Source organism: Vanacampus margaritifer, chromosome 1 (genome assembly GCF_051991255.1).
Source record: "Vanacampus margaritifer isolate UIUO_Vmar chromosome 1, RoL_Vmar_1.0, whole genome shotgun sequence".
Lineage (NCBI taxonomy): Eukaryota > Metazoa > Chordata > Actinopteri > Syngnathiformes > Syngnathidae > Vanacampus > Vanacampus margaritifer.
The window spans coordinates 33,275,378-33,298,353 of NC_135432.1; the positions used below are offsets into that span (position 1 = coordinate 33,275,378).

General features: G+C 40.5%; 1 protein-coding gene across 3 annotated transcripts in view; it reads right to left on the reverse strand.

The window, feature by feature from the left end:
• Positions 1 to 22,976, reverse strand: part of LOC144037739 (synaptotagmin-2-like) — a 73,836-nt gene that overhangs the window by 18,820 nt on the left and 32,040 nt on the right. The window contains exon 1 of one of the 3 annotated variants that reach the window (XM_077549500.1): positions 14,152 to 14,300. The exons of the other annotated variants lie outside the window; for them this stretch is intronic. The gene's annotated coding sequence lies outside the window, so the exon portion shown is untranslated. Of the gene's footprint in view, positions 1 to 14,151; positions 14,301 to 22,976 lie in introns of those variants that run through there. 3 annotated transcript variants of the gene reach the window in all.

Consider the following 22,976-nt stretch of genomic DNA (forward strand, 5'->3'; position numbering starts at 1 on the left):
TTCCAACACAGGTCATCCAGCCTGAAAAGTAATAAAACCCCTTCCTGATGGAGGTTGCCTTAATTAATGTGTAAAAGGGTTGAGGTCATTGCAGCAGTATTAATGAATATAAAGATAAATGGGGAAGTTTTAAAAATGCATGATGAAGCCATTTGTATTCCCTGAACCCTTTGGCCCTATACCATTCCATCCATTTTTACCAACAGAAGCATCATACTCTACACAGTGATTGACTATGGCAGCCTGCGCTACAGTCTGACACTGCACTGGTTCCAGCATATTTCACAAGGAAGTGAGGTCAGTGGGCAACGATTTGAGTTCACTTGACAACAATATTTATGAGAAATAACCATCAATCCTCAGTTATACATCACATTTGCTTGTTTGCTGTTTGCTTGTCACCTAATGCTTGAGCCAATTGTGCCTGACCATGAAAGGTGTTAGGAGAAACAAAAGAAACATCCACACACCATCCTGCCGTCGTGTTTCCATGCGCCAAACAAATGTTCAATCAGAGCTCTTATCGGTTCCAGAAATCACCGTGTGACAAGTGCAGCTGGAAGCAGCCTGCCGACAGACTGATGACTGATTGGGCAAGAGCAGAGGAGGATGACAACAATAACAAGAGTAGACTTGTTGATTTTATTCATGCTAGGGTGATATGGTGGGAAAAAGCGGGATTTTTTCATTTCTTAGGTGCCAGTCCTCAAGTTAGTGGTGGAGTTTCAGCCGCCACGTATTGCCACATATGAATTATTCAGATTGAGTCTGACAGTGAGAAGGATGAGCTCATGTCACTCACGGTCACCTCATTACAATGTGATGTGTTCATTACAATGTATTTCTGGTCATTCGGAATCTAGCTAAACTAGACCAATTGTATAAACATGAACGGAAATGTGCTCAACAATTAATCTCCACTGCTCTGAGGGTGACAGCAAGGGAGGACAGAGAGGACAGCGAGGACTTTATGTTTTATGACTACCACCAGAGACAGCTTTTAGCAACCATGCTAGCAAAATCTACAATTTAATTAGCTTTTGCTTTGGCGGAAGCAATGGCACTATGAGCCAATTCCCGAGCTAAGACATGCACTTACGAACAGTTCTTTAGGTCAAGTGTTAATGTTTGCATGTTAACATTGGCTAATTAGGCCTGGACGAAAAGTACAGCCAAGGTTCTTCAAATAGTTTGCTCCAATGTTCCACGGCTTTAATCGTGAACCAAGAGAATGATATCTTCAGTACAGGAGATGTAAATGACAATTTGGTAGAAGAGAAAACAGGGTTTTTAACAATCCATTTATTAAATGTGACATTTTATGAAAACCGAAAATGGTAACCTAATGATGTTGCTGGAGGAAATGTCAGAGGATCTCCAGAGTGATTATGATGGATCCTCTGGGCTCCTTGAACATTTGTATAAAATCTCAGCGCAATCCATCAAAGTGTTGTTCAGACACTGCAGTCTGTTGAAGAGGCAGACGGACGGAATGAGAGGCAGTGCTTTGAGCTAAATCATATTTGAAAAGGTACAAGAAAAGCAAGGACAGAGAAGGATTTACCAACTCAGTAGTTAAAGGTGTTGGACAGATGGCAAATTGGGATTTTGAACATGGAGCAGCGGATTCAACCCTTATTTAGGCCTCCTATGTTCCAGTAACTGAACAGATCAAATTTTGAAAAATCTTTAAGTGACATGCAGTTATGTATGCATATTATATAAAACATGGAAACTTGGATCTTTCAGCATTTTGAACTTCATCTCGCTTTGTCAATAGCCTCTCAGTGATTCAAATGGCTGTTACCATGGTGATTGTAAATTAGAACTAAACCATGGCACTGGAAAGTAAAGCACTCCTACCTTTGGTGTTAAATTTGAATAGAGTCACGGTGTTACTACACTTTTAATAGCTACTTTAAAGCTACTGTATTATGTGTACAAGATGGCAAATTATTGCTCACAGCTAACAAACTCAAACCTGGCTCACCTCTTACAGTCCACCAAGCCTGAAACAACAAGTATGGACAGCAGGCATTTGTTCTATCAATGAAAAGAGAAAAAACTGAACTTTTTTGTCAAGCGGTCAAGTTGCACACATTGCCTTTCCTGACAATGTGTTATGATACATTTAACTCGGGAGACAGCTTATTGGAAATTATAACGATAGCAAATACTTTCAATACAGCCATGTTGCCATTATGTTTCATGACGTAATTGTGAAACGTGCAATACCACAACAAGATGCCAATCAAATTGGAATGTGGGCCACGCATCAGGTTTTACGGTTGTACAAAAAGTCTCAAGAAACCAAAAAGTTTATTCTATCACACTCATGCATGACAGCACTATCGTAATAAAGTTTTTTTGATGGCACTGTATTTCAACTACATTCCGTGTGTAATTGTAGCGGAGAGAGTTTATAGTTAGCCTATTAGCGTCCAGGTTGGATCGGCAAAGAGAAAACAACCCAAGGAGGGTGAGCTCAAGTCATGCAGCTGTTCAATTACACAACAACAAGTACCCTGCACAGCAATTAATTAACTATTTGTCCTTTGTTTCCCGGCCCTGACAACTTCCCTTGACACTGCTGCACACAGCTGTCTGCAAGTGGCCAATATGCGTGTGTATGTGTGCGGATTAATGAGCATGTCAGTGTGTTATATACAATCTTGAATTTCCATCCATGGAAAACCCCAAGCCACTTTAATCCTCACTTTCAAAATGGCTTCTGTCAACAAGGAGACAACTGGTCATAGGACTCATGTGGCTGCAGCTGAGGGCAACATTCAGGAGCAGTGGGGCGGCAAATTAACTATTGAATATTAGGCGCTGTGAAAAGGTTGCCGTAGTCAAAGGGAGACAACAGCAATCGCTGCTCGGCTGTCACAGGTCACCAGATGAGCAGGTCCTCGAAGATAAAGAGCAATCTTTGTAATGTGACCTGCTCAAATCCTTCAGGCTACTGCCATCTGTGACGTGGCCTTCAGCTCAACTGCCTGTGCACATACGTTTCGTCAAAATGTTGGCACTTATGGACTGCAGTTTATCACTTAATTCACAGAATCAAAGTGGTACGCACATTATCGCTGGTGGTCCATGCGTAGGCTCCTAATTTAGTTTGAGCACTTTTCATGCTGGGAAACTCTTTTATCCTGATCGCATTGAGCTATTTTGGTTATAAAGCCGCGTAAAGCTGCGGTTATCATTTAATGAGCATTTCATGCATCATATTCTAATAAATATAGGCTCAACTAAACACATAAGCCAGATGAACTCTGACCTCTCTGAACAGAGCTTCAAAGGGACCTAATGCAGCTATCCAATACTGTAATTCAATATTCCTGAAAATTCTTATACAATAACTGTTTATTCGGATGAACAATATTTTTCTTTAACTCATTCACTGCCATTGACGGCAACTATTTCTATTAGTTTAACATTTTTTCTCCACTTTTGTTAACAAGAGTATGAAAACCTAGAATTTTTTTGATTGTACATTTAGAACAGATAACATTTGTGATTAATCATGAGTGAACTATTAAAGTCATGCGATTAATTATGATTTTTTTTTTTTAATTATTGCTTGAAATGCATTTTCGGCCCCTGATTGAGGTGAAACCTAATTTTTAACTCATTCACTGCTATTGACGGCTATAGACGTCAAAAATTTATTTGAACTATTTCTATTAGTTTAACATTTTTTCCCACTTTTGTTAACAAGAGTATGAAAACCTATACATTTTTTTATTGTACATTTAGAACAGATTAATCGTGAGTTAACTAGTGAAGTCATGCGATTAATTACGATTAAAAATTTTAATCGCCTGACGCCCCTAATTTTTAACAACCTTTTCCCCCCTTTTTTTTTTATCGCGTCAGGCGATTTCATTTTTTGGGGGGTAATTAACTCTTTGACTGCCAAAAACGTTAAATGACATTTAGTAAAAACCTACGGAGGGCCGCCAAAGACGTTAAAAGACGTTCTCCAATTTTTTTATTTTTTTGGGGGGAAACGGGCGGAGAAAGCCTTGGCCAACTGTGGTGAAAGTTTCAAGCAGATCTAGTTAGCCTAATAACTATTTTTGGCCCCTAGATGGCAGCAATGACTCTCTTTTGACAAGATTGGGTAGGCGTCAGTAGAAGACGTGAGGCGGAGCTAGAGGGGACAATGGCTGGGGAAGGGAAGAGAACATGGCGACCGGTTGCAAGCAGCTCACGCTTGAGCAGTTTTTTTCAAAGACGAAAAGCATCGACCAACGCTAAAGAGCACAGTGATGACGACGATGATCATCATCGATGATGATGATGGTGACTCCGAAGTTGGAAGCATTGACGCGGCAGTAGAAGACGTGAGGCGGAGCTAGATGGCTGAAGAAGCGAACAATGGCGACCGGTTGCAGGCAGCTCACACTTGGGAATTTTTTTCAAAGATTAAAAGCATCGACCAACGCTAAAGAGCACATTGTTGACGACAATGATCATCATCGATGATGATGATGGTGACTCCGAGGTTGACGCCGAAGTTGGAAGCGCTGACGCGGCGGCTAAGACGACGTCATAAAGGTTCACCGGCTAGCGATGCTAACACCGGAAAACGCGGAGCACAACTAATTTTTATTTAAAATTAATCACAAATTTTATATCTGTTCTAAATGTACAATCATTTTTTCCTAGGTTTTCATACTCTTGTTAACAAAAGTGGGAAAAAATGTTAAACTAATAGAACTAGTTCAAATTAATTTTTGACGTCTATAGCCGTCAATGGCAGTGAATGAGTTAATAATCTTTTCTTTAAAAAAAAAAAGAAAAAGAAAAGATTATTAAAAATTACAGTGTGCATACTGATGTCACGTACCTCTAGTCTATGCACATTCTAGCCCAGACTTGGAGTTGCTGTTTTGGAACTGTACCACTAAGTCATGCTAGTAACCTTGCAAGTATTCATCTTTTATACTTGCCAGTGTTTACATTTCTACAAGCTAACATGAACGCCACACTGTAAATACTGGCTGTTCAAACACACTCAAACAAAAGCACCCAGATTCAACCCTCATCAGCTTTGGCGACTAACAGAGCAAAATTTAAACATGAACTTCTTAAATATAAGTAGCGCAACAATTGTCCCTCCAGGGAAGGCAACACTCTAGATCCCTGCTATACCATGTTGAACATCTCATACTCTATTGCCCATTAAGCTTTGGACTAGTCTGGTCAGTATTTATTCCACTTAATTACATCATACACTAACTTAAATTGAAACCTGCAGTGAGGAAATGAAGAAAAGATGACACTACAGGGCTGCACAGATTGGAGTGTCATTGAAACTGCATATGGCATCTTAGATAAACATGCATAGCATTCTGTGTCAGTTTTTCTGAGGACGTGTGTTCCAACAAAGATGTTCCGCAACATTAACAAGTTATGGTTCACTGCCAAACTTTAACACCTCCAACAGGCTTAAGAGGATAATTATCAGACTGCACAGGCAGGCCCGAAATCAGCTGACAAAGGAAATTAATATTGTCAAGAGAAGCTACGCAGAAATGCTAGAGAAAAAAACAAAACAAAATCATTTACTGCTGACGACTCCACATCAGTGTAGAAAGTTGCCATCAAAGGCAGAGGGTAGAGTTTTAGATGCTAAGTTGCTAAGTATTTGGCTCTCTTTGTTATAGCTCTAAGTCAGTGGTGGGCAAACTCTGTCCTCAAGAGCCGGAGTCCTGCAGGTTTTGGATGTTTCCCTGCTGCAACGCAGCTGATTCCAATCAACAGGATTATTATCAGGCATATGCAGAGCTTGCTGATGAGCTGATCATGTGTTGGAGAAAGGAAACATCCAAAACCTGCAGGACTCCGGCCCTCGAGGACCGAGTTTACCCACCCCTGATCTAAGTGCTTACCTCGAATCTGTCTTTAGTTATTGTCTTAAGATTTGGCAAAGTTCAATAAGGAGTAAGATAGTCCAATCAGCCGTGCGTCTCACACAAAGGTTAGAAAACAAGTAATCTATACTCCTGGCATAGCATCCACAAAGCTCGAGCGTCGGCTGTTGAGAGAGCGAATTGAATCTCTCCTGAAGCTGCTTTTATAGCAGAGCAGCTGGATTCTTAAGAATTCATTCTTACTCCTAGATTACACCGGACGCGTGTGGGCTGCTGTTATATCAGCTATGGCGAACTCTGGTGGTTACCTTTGGTATTACAAATTTATCTTTTAGCCTCGGACTAAACCCATTCATTGCTAATTGCTGTGTTAACATCGCATTCCCGTACATCGCTGCTTCACAACACATGACACTGGGTGATAGATTGCAGTTAGAAACTCTTGTCATTTTTATTGTGGTGAACGACTTGTAAGACACATTATACATTATATGTGTCCGGCAATAGTGCAGAATTCAGGTAACTTCCTAATTGCCAATCGACCTGTTTTATGTTGCAAACATTGTGGCCGTTGCTCGGTCAAACTCTGTCACCCTACACCTTTTAGAGCCATTGGAGGATCTGGCCTTTGCTGACGTTGATCAGAAGGGGAGGAAATACTCCAATTCAGCCTGATTATCGTGATGTGTAAACCATACTTTAGATCTATCACAGACAGAATTGACACGATCAAGAAGGCAGAGTTGAGACGGTTACTTTATTTCAATTACAGATCATTTGCAGCTTTGTTCCTGAACTCTTGCTACTACTCTACAGTAATGCACTCCTGCTGAAATGGGCTCAGAACTTCCAAAGTCACAATGGTTTCATTTTGCCAAGTTCTAATAGGATTACAGGGAGATACCGATGGCTGCATTGCTTGCTATTTACCACTGAAGGTTGAGATAATGTGAGGATCATGGTCTGAGCAGAGTGCCTTCAGATGGAATCTCCAATCTCTCAAGAAGAAATACTCCACTGCTTCCATCATCGGCATCTATTAAATCTTGAGAAATTGTACACATGTAAACTAATTCAACAATGAACTGAGTTGTGTATTTTAAGCATTTTACATTTTCAGCAACAAAACTGCCTTAAGCGCTACCGTTCTATGTTCAATCTTTGAAATTGCTGTTTTGTACCACATTTTATAACAAGAATCCCGATAGGTCAAAAGTTCAGTCATACCGATTTGAACTGGTATTCAATAAATGCTGCAACCGAGACAGATTTATGCAAGGTATTCTACTGTAGTTATAAACGTCTCTGTCTTTTGTCAATTCAATAAAGATAGCCAAGAACCGACAAAAGCTTTGGCAAGTTCTAAATAGCACATGGTGCAAATCCTGTGCCAGAGTCAGGTTCAGGAGAGTTAGGAGCTGAGCAACAAAAAGGAAGAAGCGACTTCTGCTGTCACAATGCGATAAATACCGCAATGTGACAAATTAAGCCTTGAAATCAGTCAACACTTGTAGTTGGAAGAAAACAAACACTTGAACCATCATCATATGTGATATCACCAAATCTCACAATTCCAAGGAACACATCTAAACGATTAACTCCACACGCCTTTTCCTATTTATTTATTTGTTTATTTATTTATTCATTCATTCATTCATTCATTCATTCATTTGTAGACTCACCACAATAGGGTACAAATGAAGGTACAGATGTAAAAGAACAGTGCAAAAAAATATGCTGACATTGGGCAGCCTCAGAAGAACTTGAACAGTAAAATGAATAGAATTTTAATATCATATGCATATTTATTTTACCAATGACAGCTCCGCAAACACCTTCCTGTTTCCTCTCCATTACACGGCTATCATGTTTCTGCAAAGTGTAAATAGTTTTACTTTTACATTTTAGTTTAATTTTGTTATTCAATAGCTAGTTTAACTTGATACTTTCATGACAGTACAGAATGTAACTTACCGTAAACAATTTCCTGTACAATTAATAAAGGTTTTATGGTGGAATCAGTTTAAGTTTGTGAATCCAATTAACTAATTCACTGCCAGCCATTTTCACTGAAGCAACCCCCTTCGCTCCCGGCTGTTTTACTGGATTTTGAGACTGTATTTGTATTTGTATATGAGTATTTTCTTTCATCGGGGAAAAAAAGTAAAATGTTTCCATTTTGCAGCAATTAGCATTAGAATGTATATAAGAGGGGGGCTCACAGCTATAAACCTGTTGAAAACACTGTCAAAATGAGCTTGTTGCAACATGGTCCTGGCTGATCTCTTATACTCTGCTGCCGCCTTATGGCCATTTTTTGTAATAGCTACCATTGCTTTAAGCGAGCTCTTTAGGTCAAAACCTGCATCAAAGCCTTCTGTATAATCTAGCATAAAAAATCAAAACACACACCAACTAAAAGTATAAATATTTTTAGGGGAGTGAAGGACAAAGTATTAAAACATGCATTTAAACGTTTTTTGGGTTTGAATGAGCTTCATATTACATCCATCCATCCATCCATTTTCTTGGCCGCTTTTCCTCACTAGGGTCGCGGGGGTGCTGGAGCCTATCCCAGCTGGCTTCGGGCAGTAGGCGGGGTACACCCTGAACTGGTTGCCAGCCAATCGCAGGGCACACAGAGACGAACAACCACACTCACATTCACACCTAGGGACAATTTGGAGTGTTCAATTAACCTGCCATGCATGTTTTTGGAATGTGGGAGGAAACCGGAGTACCCGGTGAAAACCCACGCAAGCACGGGGAGAACATGCAAACTCCACCCAGGAAGGCCGAAGCCCGGACTCGATCTCACGTCCTCTGCACTGGGAGGCGGACGTGCTAACCAGTCAGCCACCGTGCTGCCCTTCATATTACATATTGGGGGAAATTGTTTTGAAAGTAAAACAACTTGGAAGCGTTGCAGAACTGATTATGTTCAATTGTGGCGCACTGTATAGCTACCTCCCTCTTTCTATTTAAATAAGCACACATGAGCAACATATCTGAAAATACATGTTGGCATCTCACTTCATCCTCTCTGTAATATGTTATTCTGTAAAAAAAGAAATACAGTATACATATCTAAAGTATCTCATAATTTTTTTTGGACCAATGTTATTGGTACAGATTGCAGAATAGGGATTGCTTTGTAAGGAAGTACATCATACGAACACATTTTCCACATCACTTTTAGTATCCAGAACAATTTTTCTACAAAGTGATCTCTACTCCAAAATCATATGATACGTTGCTTGTTTCCCTCTGCAGCTGATCTGCAAAACAGCCAGCAGAGTTGCTTATGCAACCATTCAGGGTGAGGAATTTACTTGGGCATCACGCCCCCATACTTCCCTCAGGGTTGCAGATATACGTTCAAGATGCAAGCACACAGAACAAAAAACAACAACATCAACAACAATCCACTAGAAAAGATTGTGAGCATGATTCAGTGTGGCAGCTGTGTCAACATAATGCAATTAGTTCAGGAAACCCTGCCAGTGCCAGCACTGATCTGAGGGCAGCCGCCGAGATAAGGATGTCACAAAGGTGTCTTGCATATCACCTCACTGGAGAGCGTTAGAGGAACGCCTCGCCTCGTATATCTTGCTGTGTGCTGACCCGAAGGGTGGTCCAGAGAGGCTTATTTACAAACGTGCTTGTGCAGATAAAACAACGCTTACTCTCACCTGCATCTCAATGTGACTCAGCTATTGTCAGGAGGGATTCTTGAAAATGGGGATGGGAGGTGTTGCATGCTGAGTGAGGAGATGTTGAGATCATTTACAGCCAGTTGCCATACATCCTCCCCCTGGCCCTCAGCGCAACCCCTCTCTCTGGCCCCTGATAGGCTGATAAATTATTCTGTCACTGATATAGTGAACCAATCTGCATGTAAAACTGTGCGGGGGAAAGGCGAGCAAGGACAGGGACACTGCAGCATTGCAGAGCCACAATATGGAGTGAGTGACCAATGAAAGTCCTAAACAACTGTGGTGCATAATCCATGAATTGAAACAACAGCAACATTGTCAGATTAAAATGAGCAAAGATGTTAAAGAAATTCTCAAGCTCAGAATTTAAAAAAAAAAAATCCCTTATTCAAAATACTGTATAAAGTTTAGGGGAGCTACTATTTTTGGCCTTGAGCAGTTGCCAGGCAACCAGTGAAGATGACAGGAAGATACAAAAAAATGTTTTTTCAACTTTTTGTGCAAAGAGAGTGAACATGTTACAAAGAACCACTACTTCATGTGGACCAGTTTTGTTGCCATTGTTATTTGGCTTCTTCATATTTAATTCAAATGTCAAACCATATTAGACAACCATTTACACATTTTGTGTGCCGTGAATGTTCGTTATAATCTGCAATGTTTTTGTTTTTAAATTTCTAACTATGCCACTCATGAAAACTAGACGATGCCATGTTGCTCAACCTTCGGATATCACCCAATGATTACTATATATTACAGGTGCTAGCCCCAGACTGCCACACAAACTTGTAAAATAATGGCACAATCTCACAATATTGGGCAATTTTTTTCTCATATTACTACTGTAATTTCTTGAGAACAAAACACGCTTGAATATTAAATGCCACCTACCCTAAAAAAAAACAACAACACCCTTCAGAAGCTGATTTTCCTTTAAATTATGCATGCCCCTGATGTTCTGGTATCCATGTTCAAAAATGGAAGTATTACCCGCCCGGTAATTTGATAGATTGGGATTTGACTAGAGAAGTTCTTACCTTGTTAACAGTTTTGGCTGTAGATATGACACCCCTTTTGAGATGCCTACGCTAGAGGTTAGCGCGGAGGGTTAGTCGTTAGCACATTTCAAATGTATGGACGGCAAGAAAAAAATCATATGTTTTTTTCAAAGATTATATATTGATGGCACATGCTTTCGCGTTTCAAAAAAATTATCCTCATGAAAATCGGTTGAGAAATGAACAAGTTACGACTTTGATTGGAACATTTGACCTCCCCAACATGGCCGCCAAATAAATATGTCGGTTAGCTGAATGCTACAGTCACAGACTTATGCTGCATTCGAGGAAGGTGGAAACTGGAAAGTATTACCCACTAGGATTGTCACAGTTCCAACCTCAAAGCGTTCAAGGCGATTCCAAACAACAAAGATGACTGATTCCGTTAAATTGTTTGTTTTTCTGGATCACACAGTCATTACAAATCACATTGTGCTATGTGAGTTTACTTATTTTAAATAATTAAATTAATGTTAAATAAAAGGATAAATGTGTTCACCATTGTGTTTCGTCATTCACGGTCGAGTGATGTCAAATTGAATTTTTTTCCCGGCTTCGCAACTCAGTTCTTCAAGTTCAAACGGGCTTCCTGGTATGAGGTCGGAAAAATCCAATTTCCTACCTTCCTCGAATGCAGCATTAGATATGAAGGGCAGCCATCTTATGATGTCACTGTTACTGACAACTTCTGTTATTTTTTTTTCGCGGAAAACACTTATTAGTGTATGCTTAATAATTACGCTATGATACTTTTAAGGAGTAATTATAGCCTCTCAAAAAACAAAGAGCTTAGGTTTACATTCAGAGCGATTTTTTTTTTTATCTGATGGGGTTTACTTTCATTTAATTGTTGATGGTTCTGATAACATGATGTAGACAAATCTTTGACTAGCACTCGACGATACAACCGTATGTCATACATTGTGGCATCTTCGTCATAAAAGTAGAAAATAATGTGCAAACACTGCAGAGAAATCAATGTATTAAAGTTAGACGGTCTGAACATAAGATGCCTGCCGGTAGCTTCACATCTCATGGTGGCGAGTTAGCGACAGTATTAGTCCATTCATATATGTCTGTGGCTAGAGCGCGCTGGCGTATCTAGGGTGTGTTCGGAAATCCACTCTAATGCCCTAACACGACTGAGAGTGTTTGTGTTCAGAGAGGCAGAGCACTCCCCTGTCATTAATTTCTGAACACAGCCTGTTATAAAAAAAAATCAAAACAAATGCAGCTCGTACTTTAGTTGTTTCCATCTGTACTATACGTAGAGCGTATTTGTGAAGGTACCCGTAGTCTACATATCTATGCTTGAGCCATCGCCGCTTTGCATATCACAAACACGAAAGTGGTAATAAGTCGCAGATACATACATATCTGTAAGTTGTAAATAAGGCTGCCTATAGTGGAAAAGACTTGCTTTGAAGAATATTTTTTTGCTGTCTAGGGGGCCTACTTTTATAGAAAGCAACTTTACTGAACATACACAAAAATTACACGAGGCTCGGAGTATAGACAAGGAAGTAACACAGAAGTCTAGCATGCCAAACGTGTGAAACATACTAATCAGTCTTTAGTTCTGTGGGGGAATTATGTGAAAACCACCACATCATGCACATATTACATTGGAATGAAAGTACACATTACTCACAACCCATGTGATGCATCTCAATGTTTTCTCTAAACCCATTTACAGTATAATAACTCACTCTTGATTTTTGGATGATTTTTTTTTAAACAAACAAAAAAAAAAGCACGTTATTCTCAAGATACTATTTACTTTTTAATCAGCAGTGTGGCCATGAAATTTCTTTACACCTTCATGTTCATTCAGTGTGCATTACAGTTTGGAAATGTTTTCCCTAACCCAGACAATTTCTATCATCCCAGTCCCAATTATTTTTTTTAAGGCTTTTATGAGACAAGCCAGCAGGCAAGCTGGTTAGTGTTGTGCTGACTTTTTCCACCTCGTGAATCTGAAAAATAGCTCAGCATTTGTCACATACAAGACAAACTTGGATTTTTGAATTTCATTTTTTTGCTCTGAAGATGCAAGTGCTGACATTGCACCAGCACAGTCAGGATGCTTGCTCCTGGTGACACATCTGACAGTTTGAGACCGAAGCGCCTTGCCATTGTCAGCAACCGACCATCGCGCCGGTCAAGGCAAAAACAGCAAGCAACATCTGGGCAAGTGGTTCCATGACGGCTCAAACACCTAAACAATACCAAGAATGTAGAATAATTTAGCATATGCTCCTTTTCTTTCCTATTATATGGAGCAGACCAAGCATTTGGGCTCCAGCTGACTTCTCCACGGGAGTCAATTGAAAACAGAAATAAGATTGGTGAACTTCAAAGCATCCTCATTTTTCTGGCTTTGCACGAGAGACTCGGAGAGTATTTGTCAGTGTGAGAGCCACAGGATGCGGCAGCCTGCAGTTCACACTTAATGAGCCTGCCTGAATGTTTTACAGCCAGAGAGCTCAGCATCAAACGACCCTCTGCTCCTTGCTACCGCAGAGGTAAACATATGCTGTATGCACTAAAAATATCATCCTTTGTGCGATTGTTTACAATGTTTCAGAAAGTTGAGTGATCATGTGACCACTCCAGATACCGCCCATTGAATGCTTCCCGACATTTTCACACAAGATATTCTGGGGCCAGATAAAACGTGTTATACTATATTTGAAAATGTTACGTCAAGATCTAAGTTACAATATTCTCTTTGAAGAGAAATGGACCCACTTTTGCTTCACAACTGCACACATTCCAACCCTCCAGGCTCTCAGTAACACTACATAGTTATTTATAGCAGTTGAGATTAATGTAGCAATGAATTTGAATTTAATTCACTAAAATCTCTTCTAATGACATGCCTAATGTGGAATTACAAGCAGCCCAAGATAGGCTTTGTCCTTGGTACTGTCACCTCAGTGCTGCCAGTGTTACAAGTCCCATGAGAGACAGTGGGGGAAAACGAGCATCCTGCAGCACTTTATGAAAACCCACCTCTCGTTCTCCCTTCCTCAGCACAACTGTCAGCCTCATGACTACTTACAAGAGTAAGATTCCCTGCTGTGTGTTTGGCTTCGTAGTGGCAAAATACAGTCGTGATGGACTATTTTAGGGCCAAATCTTTTGGCTCCACTTGTGTTGTTTCTCACTGGTCAAATCGGTTTTGCGAGATGCCGTAATTCCCCTGTTGACAAGCGAAGCATCTCTCAGCAGGACACTCGTGGACGCTCTTCGGGAAAGAGGCGTGTCATCCGTCAAGTGTGCGAAACCAGACCAAGACCACTTTTCTTGTGTCAAGTTTGCATCGCATGCATGGGCAAGAAGCATACAGGATGAAGTCAAAAATGCAAAGATGTCGCCTATCATCCCCCAACAAGCAGGAGCATTAAAATCCCATAACTCTTAAACCAGACTCCTGACAGAGAAAGTGTAGAAGCATATGCTGAGAAGCGAGTTGAAACACACCCTTACCAGCAATGCTGTGATTCCGTATTGCTGTTCTCCACAACAGGCTATCCCATTCACCAAAGAGGCACTTAGGCTTAATAATCAAATGCCTTATAAACGTCCCCAGACCGCTCTCCCATCAGTACCAGCAACTGCAGTCCTCTTTGCACTGTTTCTGCTGCACCACTACTCTACCCCCCCCCCCCCCCCCCCCCAAAGCACCAACCCACCCACACAGTCTTCTGACTACCCCCACCTCTGTTTCTTTCAGTCCCCTCCTCTTCTTTCTATCTCTTTCATGGATCCCCCACCCCCAACCCTCCACTCCCCGCCCCGCACTCTTTCCATCCCTCCCTGCACTCTAGTGCTCGGTACTCAGCTGATTTGCGATGCTGCTCACAAGGTGCTGTATGCAGCACTCTGCGTCCCAGTCCAAATGCATCTCGCGCATGCACTACGGCCAGAGTGTTACTTGCTCTATCGTCATCAGTGCACTGGGAGCTGATGGGATTGCATCAGCATAAACAAACGAGCAGTTGCAAAGGAGTTCAAACAAACGACATGCTGAAGATGAGACCAGGAGATAATAGGATGAAGACGAGAAGAAGACAGTCATTTGCTGAATGCTTAGCACAGCATCCGTCAGCTGCGTGCTGTCTTTATACATTTATCTGTATTATGTGTTTGGACACGCACCGCTCCCTCTGTCATCAGAGTTTCAACTCACAAGCACAGCACAAATATAAATACGGTAAATGGTGCATATAAAACCAGCTTTTATATGGAGGTTCAAACGACAAGCTTGCATCACAGTAATTTGCTCCCAAAAAAAGAAGAGGCTTTCGAATCTGGCTTGAAAATCCTAAAATCACCAAAAATCCACTCAAACCCACTTGCTCAAAATGCCTTTTTTTCTATTGCAGTGGACAGGACACGTGACTGTATAAATCTGCTGGCTTAAAGACAAGACGTGACACACTCATTAGCTTAACACCAACGCTGAGCCAGACACTTTGAAGCCCTTTGGGTGGAACAGCTAGTGTGTCACCGAGAATTATCATTGTCCCTTAAGTGAATCACCTTGCTTATTGGCCAGAAATGGGCACTTGGACCAGAAATCAATACAATCGTAATCACTTAGAATGAAAAAAGCAGCAAGACACGGTGAGCTTTTTGTAACTTCCAAACATATGACTGCAAACAAGGAACCTCATTTGTATCCTGCCCATAGGCCATATTGTCTTTCACAGAGGTATTAAATAATGCAACATTTCGGTTTGATAAAAACGGTTGGCTGGTTCTGCACAGGATCTTAGCTGTTCCCAGTATTGCACTCTCCTGTCAGATGCTGTTCCTGTTATCTGCTGGAGCCATCCACCCACCTTGGATGTTGCATGACCCAGTGCCCCGAACAATAACTGGCACCACTGCTGCCTTTACCTTCCACATTTCCTCTCGTGCTATCTTCAGTCCTTGCTATTTCTCCAGATTCTCGTGTTCCTTTTTCTGAATGTTGCTATCATTCAGAATTGCTACATCTATCACGACTGCTGTCTTCTGATGTTTATCCTCCATCACTCTGTCAGGCTAGTTGGCGAACACTTATTTGTCATTCTGGATCTTGAAGAAGTCATGTTCATTTCCCTACCATAAACTTTCTCCAAAAGTATTTCAGTGAATTTGGCAATTGAGGGAAGGTGCATCAATCCGTCACTGACGGACGCCTGTTTTGCTGGTGAATGACGGGAAACTTGGAAAAACAGAGGCATAAGCACCGACGGAAGCAGTACACTGTACAGGGCAGATGGCAGAGAGAGAAGTGTCATTGGCAATGAACATAGGTGCACTTTATGGATGGCGTTTTGAATACCAGATTTATGCACGACAAAATCCTGACGCCCATAGTTGTGCCATTCATTCATGACCATCACCTCATGTTGCAGCACGATAATGCTGCAACATGAGGTGATGATAAAGTTTAAAACTTCCACATATGAAAAACAAACTTTTTTTCTGAAAACTAACAATCTTAAATTTACGCAACAAAAATCTCGACACAAAAATCCATGAAATAAACATCGTATTAGACTTTTCACAAATGTTCAGTATGCAAGCCCTTGGTTGCACAGCACACATCGAATGAGTATTCCATTTCTCGGCAAACTCGAACAAGCATGTCGGGATCGATGTTTATCAAGCCCTCAATTATCCGTGTCTTCAAATCATCGACTGATGTTGGAAGATGCTCCCTTTTCCGGGAGCACGAACATCCCTCCTCCTTAAATTTCGCATGCCATTTCTGTATGATATGTCTGTCTAGTGGCTGCTTTGAAAATGCTGTCTGAAATGTACTTTGAACACATGTCCATTAGTTGTTTTTATCAATTTCCAAAACACTTCCTCCTTTTCAGCAAAAAAGCAAATAAGAGGCAAACCGGTGAAAATGGAATTTTACGCAAAAAGCTGAAACCATGATTTTGACGTAAAAATAGTCTGGCAAAGAGATTTCACTTTTCCAACCAAATCAATTTTATCCTGCTATTTTTGCCAGTTTCCGAGATGTGAGATTTTGTAATGTGGCACATTGAGATGAAACACCCTATGCTGACTGATTTTCTCTGACCCTCCCAGACCATTCTAATACAGAAAAACTACTCATTTTAGAGTGGTCTTTTATTATGGGCAGTTAACTCATTCACTGCCAGCCTGCCAAAAATGGATTTTTGACGTCTATAGCCGTCACTGGCACTGAATGAGTTAAGACACAGCTGTGCAATAATCATGCTGTTTAATCAGTGCCATCATATGTCAAAACCTGTACATGTCTGAATTATCTTGTCAAAGGAAATGGGCTCACTAACAGATTTAAACAGCTCCGTGAATGTTATTTGAAAGAAATTCACTGGGAGAGAAAACAAAAATGTTACGTATATATATATTTTTGTTCAGTGTATGAAAGCTAGTAAATTGATTGTATGAGTTTGCGCAAGTGCCTGTGCATAGCAAAGATCTTGCTCTCTTGTAGCCTGAACACAAGCAGACACTGTAGGTCTGTCCAGGAAAGATGATATTGATCCAAGCAAAATCCAGGGTGTGCTGGGTAAACCCAAGCGGATCCGCAGTGTCGCATTTCCCAGGAGACATAACCCTAACTCATAGACTGACAGTGATACTGCATGTCATGACCGGTCTGAAGGTTCCCACTATAGATCTGTACCACTGATTTTGTCTGCTACGGGAAGCAAATAATCTTACAACCACGTGTGTAATTTTATCGCGTGAGCAGTTAGGGAAACTCACGTTGAACGAAGCGGGCCAAGCCTCCAGAGGTTCAGAGCAAGTTAGAATACATATTTCATAAGGCATATGTGTTGTGAAGACTAATCACGGGGAGCTCACATCAAATGGAATGCCGTGACATTTGCCAAACATTACATACAATATCACATGCTTCTGCTGTGATGTTTAAACCGGGTGAGAGGGTGCTTATGTGGCATAAACCTTCACAACCGAAATTGAAAAGAGAATCGAACAGGAGGAATGGCAGAGAAAATGGATTATTTGTGCTGTGATAAAATACACAGAGACAGACGAGAGAATCTACTGTTATCGACTCAACTCTCAAGCTTGATTCTCTAAATAAGAAGCAGTGGAGCATTGTTGCAGCTGGAAATCTTTTGTGAATGCTACACTTGGGTATGTGAGCCAGATATCAATAGTGGATTAGATGTGGCTCTCTGCATGCGCTGGTACTAAAGATGTGAGAAGGTGCAACAATGGAGTACTTTGGTTGTGATGGCCCATTTTTTAAAATCTGGAATAAGGAGTGGAAAATATTCTGCTATGGACTCATGTTATTTTATTGTATTACCTCATTGTCGCTATGCTTAATATAGAAACACATTGGAAAATGTACACATTGCACTTATCTTTAGTTTTACATGTTATTATAATACTAAAACAGAAAATGAAGGCATAGTGAAGATTCAATCGTGGCCTGTCTACCAGAAGTACGGGCCGACGTTTACAATTTAGGTGAAAGTCTAAGAATTTATTTCCAACGTTCATTCGTCCCCATTTGAACACGTGCTGTCATGGTCGTACAGCTTCCAGTTTGTGGGTTAATTTTTTTTGTCTAATCAAATTTCAGCTTCGATGTGTTGCCATGTCAAGGCCTTCAGAATCCCTACTGGTTGCATCGACCACACACACACACACACACACACACATTTGTTTTACTATCATTTTGGGGCCATCTCATTGACATAATGCATTTCCTAGCCCCTTCCTCTAACCACATCAAAAATGATTGCCTACCCCTATGCCTTACTCTAACCTCAACCATAACCCAATTCAAACCTAAACTCTAAAACCAAGTCTTAACCCCTCGAAAAGAGGTCTAAACTTGTGGGGCCCCGCAAAATGGCCCCACATGGACGGGTAATCTCATAAGCCCCACAACTCTGTGAAATCTCATAATGTTGGCCCCACTATGTAACAAAAACAATAACCCACTTTAGAACACTTTAACTAAACACTTTAGATTGGTCAATAATTAGTAAAATTTACATCCACACGTGTGGACTGACTGTGTGGACTGAAAAAATATTACATTTGCCAAATTGTGATTTATGAGTTTTCACCCCAATGCCAGTGTTATGCTTTTGCAAAGGTGTCACTCATAAAGCAAAGAGAAAGTAAGAGCAAAATCAAATTAGAGCAGGAAGGTCCCGTTTAATTTTTTTTTGTTATTTGGTAAAAATGGGAATATAACAGGCTAATCCGATTATCTATTACGACTTCTTTATGGGAGCAAAAGTCATTGAAAATCTTCTCAAGGAAATCATGTTTGAGCTCAGAGGGTCCACTGCACAGTGTTTGATTTACAAGTTTAATTCACTACGTGATCACACTCATAACTTGTTTGTTTTTTTCGGATTTGAAATCAGTATTCCTCAGTGAAATGATTTGAGAAAAAAAAAATTCTCGTTCTGTGTTTTTAATGAAGTAGCACTGCTTTGTATAAAAATGTTGAGACTAGCCATGTGGCAACCGGGAGCTGTAGTGTTGTAGTTGTGTGTGGCCTAGTGAGTGACATGCTGTTACTCCGTATGAACTTCTCATGAGTTTTACTGTAGCTCTTTTCTAGTGTTCTCATGTTGTGTTTGTGTGTTTGATATTGTGGAATGTGTACCGTTCAATAAACGGCTGAAAGTGCATTAGCAACAGCTGTTCTACTTTTTTTCACTTCACTCGAGCGGTAGTGTATCTGAAGCTGGCTCGTACTTAAAATTTGGCTTGTAAACGAAAGAGAAATCAACAAAAGAAAGCAACGGTTCTTAACTCAAAAAACTGGTAGTTTGGGACATTCATAAATCAAGGTAGTTCTGTATGGTGTAATATGCATTTCACAGTATTTCAAACATAATCCACCAGGATTAAACCTGGCGGATTAAATTAAACCCAGTTCTGATTCAAAATTGGGTATTTTATTTTATTTAGTCTTGAAAATTCTAACCCAAATTTGGAAATCCATTCCTGCCTTTAATCCATATTTGAGCCTCTGTTGGATATTTCCAAACTTCAGTCCCAAACATAGATAACTTTGATACTGAAAAATAGCATTAAATTAATCCCACTTTGGGGTAGGATTAGACTGTGATCCCATGTATTAGTTTGACATATACTCATCAATAAATAAGTGCCTCTCACATTTCCCGGAATTAACCCTTTGACTGCCAAAAACGTTAAATGACGTTTAGTAAAAACCTACGGAGGGCCGCCAAGGACGTTAAAAGACATTCTCCAATTTTATTTTATTTTTTTGGGGAAACGGGTGGAGGAAAGCCTTGGCCAGCTGTGGTGAAAGTTTCAAGCAGATCTAGTTAGCCTAATGACTATTTTTGGCCCCTAGATGGCAGCAATGACTATCTTTTGACAAGATTGGGTAGGCGTCAGTAGAAGACGTGAGGCGGAGCTAGAGGGGACATTGGCTGGGGAAAGGGAAGAGAACATGGCGACCGGTTGCAAGCAGCTCACGCTCGAGCATTTTTTTTCAAAGACGAAAAGCATCGACCAACGCTAAAGAGCACATTGATGACGACGATGATCATCATCGATGATGATGATGGTGACTCCGAGGTTGGAAGCATTGACACGGCAGTAGAAGACGTGAGGCGGAGCTAGATGGCTGAAGAAGCGAACAATGGCGACCGGTTGCAGGCAGCTCACACTTGGGAATTTTTTTCAAAGACGAAAGGCATCGACCAACGCTAAAGAGCACATTGATGACGACGATGATCATCATCGATGATGATGATGGTGACTCCGAGGTTGGAAGCATTGACGCGGCAGTAGAAGACGTGAGGCGGAGCTAGATGGCTGAAGAAGCGAACAATGGCGACCGGTTGCAGGCAGCTCACACTTGGGAATTTTTTTCAAAGACGAAAGGCATCGACCAACGCTAAAGAGCACATTGATGACGACGATGATCATCATCGATGATGATGATGGTGACTCCGAGGTTGACGCCGAAGTTGGAAGCGCTGACGCGGCGGCTATGACGACGTCATAAAGGTTCACGGGCTAGCGATGCTAACACCGGAAAACGCGGAGCACAACCGAGCACGCTCAGGCGGACGTTCAATCGGACGACGAAGAGTGCCCCGAGTCCAATGCATATTCATCGGAGCAGCGGGTACAGTCTGCTACTTGCTATTCCCCGGAAAAAAAGGCCGCCAAGAAAGTGTAACGTCTGCACGCGAAAGGGACAATCGGTAGTGAAACTACTCTGTTGTGCAAATCCTGCTCCCTCTCCTTGCACGCAGGGGAGCGTTACAAAAAGAAAAACTGTATTTGAAACATCCACATAATTGTAAATAGTACGACAGTTGCACACATTTGTAAATAGTTTGCGAAATTGTTTTGTCAAATTGTTACACTGTTGAATGGAAATAAACGTATTTTACATCTAAAAACACTTTTTCATTGTTGGTGGTAAGTGTTTTACAGAAGTAAAGCACTATTTAGGTGTTTGTGGCATCATTCATGGACAAAAAGAAGTGTACAATTCACTAGAGTGCATGAAATAACATTGTTTCACAAAAAGCTCTTTTTCTCCGCTTTTTGTTTCAAAACAGAGCATTTCGGTGAAAGTAACCATTTTCTATTGTTGATTACTGAAGAACGGAATAAGGTAGAAACAAACTTTTTTTTCTGATGAAAGATGAGAGTTCAATCTTTCATTGGGTAGTATGTGTGTTTCCATAGTCCAAACACAACATGTTCTGTGGACCTTGAAAGATCAGTCAAAATGCTTAAATCGGCTGGCACTGGCGACATCCCGTTTCTGAAAACGTCTGGCAGTCAAAGAGTTAATAGTGTAAAGAGATATTCTTAATAAATGAAACCTCATTGTGTACTTTTTTTTATTAAACTGAAAAAAATCCAAATTCCACAAATGTAAATAAATAAATAATAAAATCCAAAGAAAGGAGAAAAGAGATATTGACTCAATCAAAAAATTAACAGCAACAAAACTTAAAGGGGAAGTCAACCCTAAAATATTTCTAAACAATATATTGTCTGTGCCTCCACTATCCTAAACCCGACATTCAGATTAATATTGCGTTTGCCCGGAGCAACTGTGATGTCATTTTCATACAGGAAGAGACAAAATGGCTGCCCCTTTTGTATTTGGTATATTTAGTTATCAAAGCCTTGAGGTCTACAGAACACACTTTCCGTCCCCTGTCTGTAATCCTGGGGCAGGATGAATTTGGAAATCTCAAAACAAGAGGATTAGGATTATTCGGATACAAACCAGCAAAATTCTGAAATATCGCGATAGAATTATTCTGGATTTAAATGTTTGAAATACTGGGCCCTGATGACAATACAACTGCAAGACCGATGCTGTTTTTCACCAAGAGTAACCCAAGGCATGCAAATTCATTCAGTGGAAGTATCCATGATCAATGTTAACAATAAGAAAAAGGCCCATTAGGCTGAAACATGGCAAATGACTATAGTAGCAGTGCAGAGTCTATCTTTCCTGGCATGGCAGCTGTCCGCTGGGGTTTATCGGCTTGCAGTTACCCAATTCCATCACTCATGTAATGACTTTGATTAATCAACTTGAATACTAGACTGCGCAGGTGATGCAGAAAACACACACACTATCAAGCCAACCTTACAGTAAACTATACTTGTCCACAGTGCAGCCGGCCTCACCTCCATCATCCCTGTGCCTCCCATGGTCATTGCCAACTAAAGCCAGGACTGGACTCGGACTAAACAAATGGGGCCTGGTATTTTTGGATCAGTACAACCGATTAGTGATTTATATATATTATGTGTTCCCTGAAGGAATGTATTGTATTGTTGTATTGCCTGGCTGGATTCGCCAAATATCGATGCATTTTCTAAAGTCGTAAATTGAAAACTTGCTTTAAAAATAAAAATAAAAAAATTCAACAAAAAAAATTATTAAAATTAAAATTAAAATTAAAATTAAAATTAAATAATAATAATAATAATAATAATAATAATAATATACAGGAAGAACAATGTAGTACGCTTCAGATTTGATTTGGGTAATAATATATTGTTATCAGCATAAAAGTTTATAAATGAAAGTCTCATCATTTTGTATGGGTCAAAGTTTTCCTGTGGCATATATGACCACAGCAAATTAGGAAATTAGATTGCATCTGTGCATAGGAGTGCGGAATATGGGAAGAGGGTCAAATGCTGTCATGGGAGAGCACTGCTCACTTCCGTCTGTGAGTCAGCTCTGTACACTCAAGGGCATCACAAACGAATCTGTTGGAAGTATAAATAGATACTTA